Here is a 14,502-nt window from a genome sequence, read left to right as displayed (position 1 = left end):
GCTGATTTGCAGGTATGGAATGACTTCTTGGGCCAGTATAACGGTCGGTCGCTATGGATGGCTCCAGCGCAGGATACGAGTGATTTGAATATTTTTACGGATGCAGCTGGAGCGGGCGGTTTTGGAGCTTATGGGGGGGGTCCGTGGTGCGCGGGTCAATGGCCGGCTAGCTGGGTGTCCAGTGGACTCACGCGGAATCTGGCCCTGCTCGAGCTGTTCCCCATCGTGGTTGCGGCGACCATCTGGGGGGACAGGCTCAGGGATAAGAAGGTTCGTTTTTACTGCGACAACATGGGGGTGGTGCTGGCCATTAACAACATCACGGCGTCCTCTCCTCCGGTAATTCAGTTGTTGCGACATTTAGTGTTGGTGTGCTTGTCATTGAACGCGTGGGTGGTGGCGGTGCACGTGCCGGGGGTACGGAATTGTATCGCTGATGCTCTTTCTCGCTCGCAGTGGGACCGGTTTCGGAAATTGGCACCGGGAGCGGAACGTCTCGGCGTGGTCTGCCCGGAACATCTTTGGGATCTGGTCTCGGTCCCGTAGAACGATTGGTGGAAAGGTCGTTGGCGCGCTCAACGTGGAGTGCTTATTCTGCTTGTTGGAGGCAGTGGGAGGAGTGGGTAAGAGAGTTGGGTGACGTCAACACGGATAGAGACAGGTTGGTGGCACTTTTGTACTGGTTAGGGGACGCCTGGGAGGCGGGGTTTTCATTGGCAAAGGTTAACCGTTTCATGTCGGCGGTGGCGTTTGGTTTCAAGTTACGGGGCTTTAGGGATGTGTCTAAGGAATTCTTAGTGGGGCAGGCTTTGAAGGGTTTGCGCCGAGGTAGGGTCGAGGCGGATCGTAGAAGGCCTGTGTCGTTTTCTCTGTTGAGCTCTTTGGGCGGATCATTAGCATCGGTCTGTCGTTCTTCGGCCGAGATGAGGTTGTTTCGGTTAGCTTTTTCTTTGGCGTTCTTTGGGGCATTTAGAATCGGCGAGTTGGTTTCGCCGAGTACCAAGCAAGCTGGGGGGTTGAGACTGAGAGACGTGAGCATATATACAGATCGGCTGGAGGTATGGTTGCGTCGGTCAAAAACTGACCAATTAGGAAAGGGGAAGCTGATAGTGTTGTTCGCTCTCCCGGGTTCGGCTATGTGCCCGGTGGCGTGCAGGCAGGGTTTTAAGCCACAGGTGGGGTCTCCGGAGTTGCCATTGCTATGTCACGAGGACGGGTTATTTTTGTCTAGATTTCAATTTAGAGCTGTATTCAAAAAATGTTTGGCGGCGGTCGGTGTCGCGGCGGACGCATACTCATCTCATTCCTTCAGGATCGGCGCAGCAACGGAAGCAGGGCGCTGGGGGTTGGATGATGAAGGGGTGCGGCGCATCGGTCGTTGGGAGTCCAACAGATTTAGGTCTTATGTCCGCCCCCATCTGTTATGAGTTTTGCTGTTTGCACTTATAAGAATGTTTTGTGTGGTGGTATTTAACTTGCTTTTCCGTTTCAGATCCGCCTCCGTGTTTGGTGTGGTTGCTGGGCCACTCTTACGTGCATTGGGGGGCTTTGAGGGCGGACGTCCGCCCGGACGGTCGCCAGTTGCGCATTCCGCGACAGGATGCGGTTTTGCATTGGCTGGGATTTAGAGGTATGTCGTGGAGTAGGGTGTTAGCAGAATTCCAGACATATGCCCGGCTTGATAGGGTCCCGGAGATCTTGGTCTTGCACGTGGGTGGGAACGATTTGGGTGTCCGCCCTTTTCGTGAGTTGGTGCGGGATATTAAACACGATATGTTGTGTTTGTGGGTTTCTTATCCCAGGTTGGTAATTGTGTGGTCGGACATTGTCCCAAGAAAACATTGGCGGCTGGCTAGGTCAGTGGAAAGAGTCAATAAGGCTCGCATTAAGGTTAATCGCGCGGTGTCCCGATTTGTAGCCAAAAACGGGGGCATTTGCGTTCGGCACAGGGACTTGGAGTCAGGAGTGGGGAACTACTGGAGGAGCGATGGGGTTCATTTGACCGAGGTTGGGATTGATCTGTGGAGCTTGGCAATAGCAGAAGGAATTGAAAGGGCGGTGGTGGTGTGGCGGAACTCACAGGCTTAAGGTGGTCAAGGCCTGTTTCGCTGTGGCGGGGGGAGTCCTTGAGGCCAGTCAGTACAAAATTGGTGGGGGGGTCGCATCGGGGGTATGCGTCCCCCAAAAAAGGTACATGGTTGAAGACTTCATCGGGTGTTATCCCTTTGAAGTGGTCTTCTGGTGGAAGGTATATCACTCGAAGGCTTCATCGGGTGTTATCCCTTTGAAGTGGACTTCTAGTGGTCGGTATAGCACTTGAAGGCTTCATCGGGTGTTATCCCCTTGAAGTGGACTTCTGGTGGTTGGAGCCATCTGCAGAGGTGAGCGGTGCCTCCGAGCTGGTTTACGGCTGGAGGTAATTAGTGGTTTGCAGATGGCTAACTCGAGGTGTGTAAAAAAGGAATATCTAAAATGGCTTCAAGGACTGCCCCTGCTCGGTCTAATGTTAACGTTAAATTGTTATTTATGATTCTGACCCATGTTGGGTCATGTGAATTATTAGGAGGAATTCTCTGGTGGATTCCTAATTAGTTATCCGAATGTTTCGGATTTAATTTGTTTTAAACTGTGAAATTAATAAAACGGCTGCTGTGGCCATTTCACATCCAACCTCGGTGTCACGTGTCTTTTTCCTAAAGGTGGGGGTGAAGGGATTGGTAGGGATAAGGGAAGGTGCACTAACACACGACTCTACTTAGGCAGGTCATGAAGATCTCAGTGAATTCTAGCATGGTGTTGTAATAGGATGCCACCGTTGTAACAAGTTAGCTCGAGAAATTTTTTCCCTCCCAGATATTCCACCATCAACTGTGAGTAGTGTTATTACAAAGCGGAAGTCTTTAGGAACCACAGCAACTCAGTCAGTGGCAGACCACGTAAAGTTACAGAGCAAGGTCACCGAGTGCTGAGGTGCATAGTGCATAAAAGTCACAAACACTCTGCCGACTCAATAATTGAATAGTCCCAAACCTCCTCTGGCATTAACATCTGCACAAAAACTCTGTGCCGGGAGCTTTATTGTATGGGTTTCCATGGCCTCACAGCTGCATGCCTTACTTCACCAAGCACAATGGCAAGCGTCGGATGTAGTGGTGTAAAGCACCACTGGACTCTGGAGCAGTGGAAACATGTTCTGTGGAGCGACAAATCATCCTTCTCTATCTGGCAGTCTAATAGACGAGTCTGGGTTTTGCGAATGCTAGGGAAAAAATAACCTTCATGACTACATTGTGCCAACTGTAAAGATTGGTGGAGGAGGGCTAATGCTATGAAATTGTTCTTCAGGGGTTGGCCTAGGGCCCTTAGATCCAGTGAAGTGAAATCTTAATGCTTTAGCATACCAAGACATTTTGGACAATTGTATTCTTCCAACTTTGTGGGAACAGTTTGGGGAAAACCCTTTTCTCTTCGAGCATGTCTATGTCCAAGCGCAAAACGCAAGTTCATAAAGGCATGGTTGGGTGAGTTTGGTATGGAAGAACTTGACTGGCCCGCACAGAGTCCTGACCTCAACCCCATTGAACAACTTTGGTATGAATTAGGGTATGTTCACACGGCAGCCTCCGTTACGGCTGAAATTACGGAGCTGTTTTCAGGAGAAAACAGCTCCGGAATTTCAGCCGTAATGGCATGTGCAGGCGCTTTTCGCTGCGTCCATTACGGACGTAATTGGAGCTGTTTTTCCATGGAGTCAATGGAAAACGGCTCCAATTACATCTCAAGAAGTGACAGGCACTTCTTTGACGCGGGCGTCTTTTTTACGCGCCGTCTTTTGACAGCGGCGCGTAAAAAAATGACCGTCGGCACAGAATATCGTAAAGCCCATTCAAATGAATGGGCAGATGTTTGCCGACGCTTTGGAGCCGTATTTTCGGACGTAATTCGCGGCTAAAATGCCCGAATTACGTCCGTAAATAGGGTGTGTGAACCCAGCCTTAGAACGGAGATTGCGAGCCAGACTCCAATATCAGTGTCTGACTTCACAAATGCTCTTCTGGATAAATGGGCAAAAATTACCACAGACACACTCCAAAATCTTGATAGATAAACTCTAAGCATATGTTGGTTACAGGCTAGGTAAAGTTTGGAGAACCAACTTCCCCCCATATTATGTCAAGTAGACTGCTCCATAATTATATAACCATACCGAAGAAAGAGAGCTATAACGTCTAAGTATACAAGAATATATAAATTTTATTAATAGAAAAGTGACATACATTTAAAAACACATCATAAGAAGACTCTAGTACTAATACCGTGGTATACAATACAGCACAGGACTAATTCGACAAAAAAGTAGTATGTTGGGGCAGACCCACATTCACTACCCATATAATGAAGTATATATAATATCACAAGCAAGTGGATCATGTACTGCTAGTTCTCGATGTCCTAGTATTTATATGACAAAAGTGGATCAGTGCCTGGCCAAAATATAGTGACATGGAGAGACTCAGTACTTATATGGTAATCAGTTATAGTGATGTAGTCTTACCCATTAAAGAGTGGAGGTCTCACGATATGTCCGTGCTGGAAGGTCCACGGTACGACCCCAACGCGCGTTTCGCTATCTTTGGCTTCCCCAGGGGGTACACTCCAAAATCTTGTAGAAAGCCTTCCCAGAAGAGTGGAAGCTGTTTTTCTGCAAAGGGGAACCAACTAAATATTAATTCCTATGGATTTAGAATGGGATGTCATAAATGCTCCTGTATTGTCCCAATACCTTTGTCCATATAGTGTATATGTCTATTGGCATGTTATATAAAAAGCAAAAAATGGCAGCACTCCAGTATGTATCAGTGAAAGTGGTGAACTTTATTCACCTTGCAACGTTGCAGCTTACTCAATGGTGCCTTTCTCAAGCAATACAAAAAGTGATTTTAATCCCTTTCCACACCTTGACGTAACTACACGTCAAGGTGAGCATTAAATTTGCGCACCTTGACGTGCAGTTACGTCTGAACTTTGACAGTTAACTGCCACGCGGAGCTACACTGCAGTGGCGGTTAACTGTGCAGGGTGTCTGCCCTGCATTCCCTGTTGCCAACCGCCAAGGATATAGGCAATTAATCCCTTAGATGCGGCGGTTGATTGCAATCGCCGTATTTAAGGAGTTTAGAGCAGATCGACAGCCCCCACATCAAATCCCGGGGGCTGCCGATGGTTGCCCCTCCGGACGGAGGCTGGTCCTCATAAGCTTCCTGTCAGAGTGACTGTCATGTCACAATGACAGTTAGAATACATTACACTACCTAGGTAGTGTAATGTATTCTAGCAGCTATCAGAGCTGCAAGTCTTTAAGTCCCCTAGTGGGACAAAAAAAAAGTTAAAAAAAAGGGTCATGAAAATGTTTTATAAAAGTGTAAAAATAAAAGTAATACATTACAAAAACAAAAAATGCTTTTTTTCCTATAAGTATTTTATTATAGGAAAAAAAATTAACACGTTAAAAAAAAGTACACATATTTGGTATCACCGCATTCGTAATGACCCAAACTATAAAACTATAATATTATTTTTCCCACACGAGGAACACTGCAAAAAAAAATAAGTAAAAATCAATGCTAGAATCACTATTTTTTGGTCACCACCACTCCCAAAATATAGAATGAAAAGTGATCAAAAAGTCGCATGTACCAATAAAAACTAAAACCCGTCCCACAAAAAACAGCCCTTACACAGCTTTTTGACTGAAAAATAAAAAAGTTATGGCTCTCAGAATACGGTGACACAAAAAAAAGCTGATTATAAAAAAAAATTTTTGATTGTGCAAACACTGCAAAACATAAAAAAAACATTATATATATGGTATCGCCGTAATCGCATCAACCCATAGAATAAAGTAAAATGTCATTTATAGCCCACGGTGAACGTAGGAAAAAAAAAGAATTAAAAACATTGCCAGAATTAGGGTATGTGCACACGATGAGAGGCTTTTACGTCTGAAAAGACAGACTGTTTTCAGGAGAAAACAGCTGCTTCGTTTCAGACGTAAAAGCTCCTCCTCGCATTATGCGAGGCGTCTGTGACGCTCGTAAATCTTGAGCTGCTCTTCATTGACTTCAATGAAGAACGGCTCAAATTACGTTGCAAAGAAGTGCCCTGCACTTCTTTGCCGAAGCAGTCAATTTACGCGTCGTCGTTTGACAGCTGTCAAACGACGACGCGTAAATTACAGGTCGTCTGCACAGTACGTCGGCAAACCCAAATGAATGGGCAGATGTTTGCCGACGTATTGTAGCCTTATTTTCAGACGTAAAATGAGGCATAATACGCCTCGTTTACGTCAGAAAATAGGTCGTGTGAACCCAGCCTTAATGGTTTTTGGTCACCGTGCTTGCCAAAAAATTGAATAAAAAGTGATCAAAAAACCGCATGTACCCCAAAATGGTACCAATGAAAACTACAGATTGTCCCGCAACAAATGAGCCCTCACACAGCCCTGTTGGGGAAAAAATAAAAAAGTTCTGGCTCTCAGAATATGGTGATGCAAAATGTTCAGAGTGTTCCAAAAGATGATAAAATCGGGCGCCATTTATCAGTGCGACACTGGCTACACATATGTGAAATATTATTCGTTTACCGCATTATTATACCCTCTTATTATGCCCTGATATTCTCCGCACAGCTTACATATGACCCCACATTATAATATGAAATACCAGTAAAACTCCAAACAGAACAGCCACCAAGAAAAATCTGCGTTCCAAAAGCCAAATGGCGCTCTCTCCATTCTCAGCCCTGCGCGTGCCCAAACAGCAGTTTACGTCCACTGACATGGCATAGCTATTAACTGGGAGAACCAGATTAATGTTTTATGAGGTACTTGTCTTCAGTGGCACAAACTAGGCATACCATATTGTGCACTAAAATGGCATATCAGTGGAAAATGTTAATTTTCACTCCACACCGTCCACGGCGCATTAATCCCTTCACTCACTACGACTTAATATCATGTCGTGGTGCGGGGGGTGATGTATGGAGCGGGCTCACCCGCTGAGCCCGTGTTTAACGGACAGGAACAGCGATCGCTCTGTTACAGGAGCCTGTAATTATGACAATATACTGCAATACATTAGTATTGTCTAATGATCGCTGGTTAAAGTCCCCTAGGGGGAGTAATAAAATGTGCTAAAAAAAAAAGTAAATAAAGTTATTATTAGTGAAAAAAATGAAATAAATATTTAAAGTCCCATTTTTTCGCTAAAGTAATGTAAACGTTTTTAAAAATACACAGAATTGGTATCGCTGCATCTGTAAAAGTCTGAACTATTACAATACACCATTATTTAACTCGCACAGTGAATGCCGTAATAAATGAATCATTGAAAAAGCCAAAATCACAGTTTTTTGGTCACCTTAGTTCTAAAAAAAATGTTTGGAAAAAGTGATCAAAAAGTTGTATGTACCTAAAAATGGTACCAATAAAAACTACAGCTCGTCCCACAAAAAATAAGCCCTCACACTGCTCAATCGACCAAATAAATAAATAAAAGTTATGCCTCTCGGAATGGAGAGACACAAAATAAATAGTTTTCACTTTGTAAAAGTAGTAAAATATTAAAAAAAGAAAACAACATAAATTTGGTATCGCCTTAATTGTATTGAGTCGCAGACATTTTTTTGACAATGGAGGAATTGCAGTTTTTTCCAATTTCTGCCTGCAAAGAATTTCATGTTCAGTTTCCCAGTACATTAAATAGTACTTTAAATGGTGTCAATAGAAATGACAACTCCGCTCTCGCACCACTCTATTGACAGAAGAATAAAAAAAAGTTATGGCTCTTCGAACGTGGGGAGGGAAAAACGAAAAAGAAAAAGCAAAAAATTGATCAGTCTGGAAAGGGTTAATTAATTTAATATAAAAAAACATTTATGAGCAGATGTGGGGTATAGCCGTACTTGGGAGAAATTGCTTTACAAATGTTTGGGTGCTTTTTCCTCGTTTATTCTTTGTGAAAATGAAAAAATTCAACATTTTAGTGGAAACAGTGTTGATATTCATTTTCACGGCCTAATTCTAATAAATTCTGCAAAAGACCTGTGGGGTCTAAATGCTCACTATACCCCTGGAAAAATTTGTTGAGGGGTGTAGTTTCCAAAATCGGGTCACTACAAAATCCAAATGACACTCCTTCTCTTCTGAGCCCTGCTGTGGGTCCAAACAGCAGTTTATTACCACATCTGGGGTATTGCCGTAATTGGGAGAAATTGCTTTACAAATGCTGGGGTGTTTTTTCTCCTTTATTCCTTGCAAAGATTAAAGTTTCTGGGTTTTTCAGAAAAAGAGTAGATTTTCATCTTCACAAACTAGTTCAAATACATTTAGCAAAAAAACTGTAGATAAATTCCTTGAGGGGTGTAGTTTCCAAAATGGGGTCACGGGGGGCGTGGCCAACAGCTTATGGCGCCGGTCGCATAATCTGTGAGCTCTGTGCCCTGCCATCTTACAGCAGCCGACAATAGCATCCACAGGTGCCCATCTATGGGTAGGAAGAGACCACAAAGGTCTGGACTCACCCCTGCACGACTCCTCTGGTCGCTCCTGCTCCACCAATGCTGGACGGCTATTTTCTTAGGAGACCGGTCACTCCGCTCCCCAGGCCGCATCAGACGCCATCTTTGGCCTCCTCGCCTCAGCAGCCGGAGACGCTCCTGCAGCTGGCGTACAGCACAGCTCCCCAGCCTCAGGGTAAGCCTTAGAGCCCGCGGGTTCCAACGATCCTCCATAGCTCCCTTATGCCGGCGCCTTCTTCACCTGGCTCCATGTTGAAGGAGAGGCCTCAGGGAGCAGTGGCTGCGGACGCCATGTCACACGTGGCAATGGATCCTGATGGGGACACTGCATCCATGCTGACTCCAGCATCTCTATCCCAATCCTCTGATATGGCAGCCCCTCATCCCAATGCTGCTCCTAAACCCCAGAGGCCTCAGCCTAAGCACAAGGAGATACCCTGTGGTTCCTCCCATACCCCTTCCCTGCAGTCCACTGTGGAAGATGAGCTAGGGGGTACGCCATCTCTATCAGCATTTGCACAGAATCCCCTCATGTCTGCCTCAGACTCTGATCATGATGAATCTGATGCACCTCCCTCTGACATGCCGCAAATATGGTGAGAATGCTTTTCACAATTGCCTACTAAAGGTGACTTCAAAAATATGATACAAGAGGTGAAGGAAACATTTAGCTCGGAGTTAGCAGATATATATCAGGATATGCATCAAATCACCACCAGAGTGAAAACTCTGGAAGACGACCATGATATACCAGATGTCATGTATCTGTCCTGCAAACTACTATGTCCTCTCAACTCGCCTCAATTAGAGACATGCAATTGCACTTAGAGGACTTGGATAATTGAGGACGTCGTCACAATATCAGGGTTAGATATATTCCTGAATCCTCGGGGTTGGAAGACCTCCATCCCATGTTAGAGACTACCTCTAACGACATTCTGGGAGCACCTCCCTCTCATAAAATACAGCTGGATAGAGCTCATCGGGCACTGAAGCCGAAATCGATCACTTCCCAACCTAGGGATGTAATTTGCTGTGTACAGGACTTCCGTATCAAACAGGACATTATGCTCAAAGCCAGACAACATAAGAATTTGATAAACATATGTCTCACAGGACAATAGGTTAGGGGGCTAGGTGTCCAATGGTCTGGATAAACACCTTCCAAGTATTTAATAGAAACTCCACATATAGATTAATACACAAGAAACAAAGGAGTCATACACTATTACCAGTATTTCAAAAGGCGTAGAAAAATAAATTTTTTATTAAATAACAACACATATAAAAAAAGATTTAGAATTGGATAACTGTATATGGGCTATATACAGAACAGTGAGGCACATACGTAGCAACAAAAAACTCATGTACAGAGGGCTAAGAAGCCATATCCGGAGTAGCTACAATAGTGGAATATTACATGAACAATAGGGTATATAAAAGCAATATATATAGCCAGGGGCGTAGCTAAAGGCTCATGGGCCCCGATGCTAAAATTCTTACTGGCCCACACAGTATCACACATGATAGGATTAGATACAGTGGCTCAGCAGACAGTACCACACATGATAGGATTAGATACAGTGGCTCAGAAGGCAGTATCACACATGATAGGATTAGATACAGTGGCTCAGCAGACAGTATCACACATGATCGGATTAGATATAGGGCCCAGCAGACAGTATCACACATGATACGATTAGATACAGGGCCCAGCAGACAGTATCACACAAGATACGATTAGATACAGGGCCCAGCATACAGTATCACACATGATTGGATTAGATGCACAGCTCAGCAGACAGTATCACACATGATAGGATTAGATACAGTGGCTCAGCAGACAGTATCACACATGATAGGATTAGATACAGGGCTCAGCAGTCAGTATCACACATGATAGGATTAGATACAGGACTCAGCTCGCTGACATTGCGTCTCCAGCGCTGGACCCAGGATAGGTAAGAATAATAATTTTGCTTCTTTATGTGTTACTGATTATTTTTGTGTGTTTGTGTTTTTTTTACAGGTTCGGTTGTTGGACTTCGGATACGAGGACTTCAATGACGCCGTTTTTTTTATTCTCAATAAAATGGTTAATGAGGGTTGTTTTTTTATTTCAATAAAATATTTTTTCTATGCGCTTGTATCTTTTTAAACTTTATTATCACCGCCTTAGTAATGGCCGCTGGCTGATTGACAACCTCCATTACTAAGGCGAGGCTTAATGTTAGCCGGTGCAGAGGCTACACTAACCCCCATTATTACCCTGGTACCCACCGCCACCAGGAGTACTGGGAAGAGCCGGGTACGAAACAGTACCCGACCATCTGTAGTGACGGGAAGGCATCGGGGTGGCCGCAGGCTGGTAGTATTAGGCTGGGGAAGGCCAAAAACAGTGGCCTTTCCCACCCTTGTAATGCTGCCTGCTGCTGCTGTGTTGTATCTGGCTGGTTATGAAAATTGGGGGGGGACCCCACATCGTTCTTTCCAATTATTATTATTATTTTTTTTTTTTAAATGACGTGGGGTCCCCCCCATTTTTCATTACCAGCCAGATACAATAAATCAGCTGCAGCCTAGCATCACCAGGGTAGGAAGGGCCACTGTTTTTGGCCTTTCCCCTCCTGATAATACCAGCCTGCGGCCACCCCAGTGGCCGACCATCACTACACATGGTCAGGTACTGGTTTGTACCCGGCTCTTCCCAGCACCCCTGGTGGCGGTGGGTACCGGGGTAGTAAAGGGGGTTAGTGTTAGCCTCTGCACCAGCTAACACTAAGCCCCGCCTTAGTAATGGATGCTGTCAATCAGCCGGCGGCCATTACTAAGGCGGTAGTAATATAGTTTAAAAAAAAACACAAAGACATAGAAAAAATATTTTATTGAAATAAAAAAAAAACCCACACAGCCCTCATTAACCATTTTATTGATAATAAAAAAAAAGCTGTAATCGAAGTAGTCCTGAAATCCACCGTAGTCCAACGACCGAACCTGTAGGAAAACACACAAAAAATGATTAGCAACACGTGTGTTAGGCTTAGATACAGGGCCCATGTGTGATACTGTCTGTTGGACCCTGTATCTAAGCCTACCACAACGTAGGCTTAGATACGGGGTCCAGCAGACAGTAATCTTATACAGTATAAGATTACTGTGTGCTGGGGCCCTGTATCTAAACCTACAGTGTGGTAGGCTTATATACAGGGCCCATCAGACAGGATCACACATGGGCCATGTATCTAAGCCTACCATGTGATTGGCTTAGATACAGGGCCCAGCAGACAGGATCACGCATGGGCCATGTATCTAAGCCTACCATATGATTGGCTTAGATACAGGGCCCAGCAGACAGGATCATGCATGGGCCATGTATCTAAGCCTACCATGTGATTGGCTTAGATACAGGGCCCAGCAGACAGGATCACACAATCTGTGATCCTGTCTCATGGGCCCCCTAAGCCGGCTACATCGTAGGCTTAGGGGTTGTACAGTCCCTAAACATTGATGGCCTATTCTCAGGATAGGCCATCAATAGCTGATGTGTCTCTCGGGGCCCGCAAATCAGCTGTTTTGAAGGGGCCGCAGCACGTAAAAATTGTGGCAGGGCCGGTTAGGCCATAGGTAACTTAGTTCACCTGCTCTTTATTTGGGTAACTACGTGCTTTTACAACTCCTCAACTATGGTTACTTGATTACTGTAGCCCGACCCCTCTCTTGCGTGGGTATAATTTTTGCAGTTCTCCTTCTGTTTTCGGAGAGAGTTGCAAAGTGTAATACTATATTATAAGCTTTCATTTGCCTTAATATCACCCACCTCAGGGTAACTTACTTCCTCTGATAGCACTTTATACTTTTATAACTGATGTGCATTGGCTACATGTGTTTTTATCTAATTTTGCTGATATTTGTATTGGTTCCCTGGTTTGTCTCTCCCCCAGTGTTTCCCCCCCCCCCCCCCCCCATTTATGCTACTTTCCACATTAATGGATGAGCCGACTTTATATCTCACGCGGACCTTACTGGAAGACAAGTATAGTGGGGACCTACTTGGCATGGGACTCGACAGAGAACAACTACTACATAACTGTGAGCTGTATACACCTACACTATTACCACGACTTATTTTTCTTCCCTACATATATAACCATGGTTACATTTGTCACACTCAATGTGAAGGGGCTCCACTCCAATGTGAAGAGGTGCTTAGGGAGCTGAAATCACTTGGAGCTGAGGTTGCCTTTTTGCAGGAGACTCATTTGGATTCTTCTGGTTCATTTAGTTTTGCCCGGGGAGCATATCCTGTTGTATATTCTGCCACTTCTGGCCATAAGAGGGCAGGGGTTGTCATTATGATATCCAGTACGTGTCCTCTCCAGGTCTATACATGAGTTGATCATCCTAACGATAGGTCTTATACCTTCTTTTCCCACACCCATAACACCCATACCCGACTAGACTACTTTTTTGTAATGTCCCTGCCCTCCGACTATTTCAGTCAGTGGTCATTGACCCCATATCCTGGTCGGACCATGCACCAGTCGCAGTAAATCTACAGGTCGGTAGATCCTGTCATTGGCGTTTAAATTAATCTTTAATTAAATCCCTACTCTTAGGGACGGCCTAGCTGCTCACATGCGTGAATTTTATGAACTTAATGAAGGCTCGGTTCAATCCATTTCCACCCTCTGGGAAGCACATAAGGCGGTGATTAGGGGACACTGCATGGTCATGGGTTCCAGAGTAAAAAGAGATTCTAGGGCTAAACGGGAGGCTCTTCTACGGAAACTTACCAAGCAAGAAAGGGGGATGGAAGCTCGGCCAACGGTGCCGACCCTGCGGAAGTTAATAGAGGCCCGAGAACAGCTTAAAGATATAGCCATGAAAGGAGTGGAAAAATCACTCCTTTATACGAAACAGAAATATTATAATAAGGGTAACAAGGCCCATTCGCTCCTAGCATGTCTATTGAGGGATCAGACGACTACTCGCACTATCATTTGGCAAACATATTACCCTCTGACCCGGATCGTCGGCGGGAAACACTACAAACATACCTCTCATCCTGCAATCTTCCTAGACTAACTGATGCAGAGATTTCTTCTTTGACTGCCTTGATCTCTTCGGAGGAGTCATATGACATTTTGAGGGACCTGCCTGGTGGTAAAGCCCCTGGGCCAGATGGTTTCATATATATTATAAGACTTTCGCAGAGATCCTGTTTCCAAAGATGGTTTCCTTGTTCAACGCCTTCCTACAGTGTTCTCCCATCCCTCAAACGTTTCTGCATTCTCACATTACACTGATCCCTAAACCGGGTAAGGATCACGCGGATTTCTCCAATTATAGACCCATAGCTCTTTTGAATTCTGATCTAAAATTTTTACTCGTCTCCTTGCAAATAGATTTACTGTCTGGCTCCCATCTTTGATCCATAAAGATCAGGTGGGCTTTGTGGCCCTTAGACAAGGGGGAGACAACACGAGGAGGACCCTTGATATTATTGATGCCCTTCACAAGCAAGAGGAATCAGCGATCTTTCTTAGACTGGATGCGGAGAAAGCGTTTGATCGCTTGGGGTGGCCGTTCATGTTTGAAACTCTGGGTTAGTATGGGATTCAGGGTCCTTTCTTGACGGCTCTGCGTGGTCTTTATTCCAATCCAATGGCAGCAATTAAACTTCTGCAGTCCACCTCCCCTCTGTTCCAGATTCGGAATGGCACTCATCAGGGTTGTACATTATTGTGTCTTCTGTTTGTGCTCTGTATTGAACCCCTTGCAGCTGGGGGGGTCAAAATGCAAGATAAAGAGTTCAAGGTCTCATTATTTTCAGTTGACATTCTCTTGACTATCACTAAATTTAATACCTCTCTACCAACCCTTACTAATGTTATCTATAGATATTGGAGGCTTTCAGGTTATAAA

Source organism: Rhinoderma darwinii, chromosome 3, assembly GCF_050947455.1.
Source record: "Rhinoderma darwinii isolate aRhiDar2 chromosome 3, aRhiDar2.hap1, whole genome shotgun sequence".
Lineage (NCBI taxonomy): Eukaryota > Metazoa > Chordata > Amphibia > Anura > Rhinodermatidae > Rhinoderma > Rhinoderma darwinii.
This window is presented reverse-complemented; position numbering follows the sequence as displayed.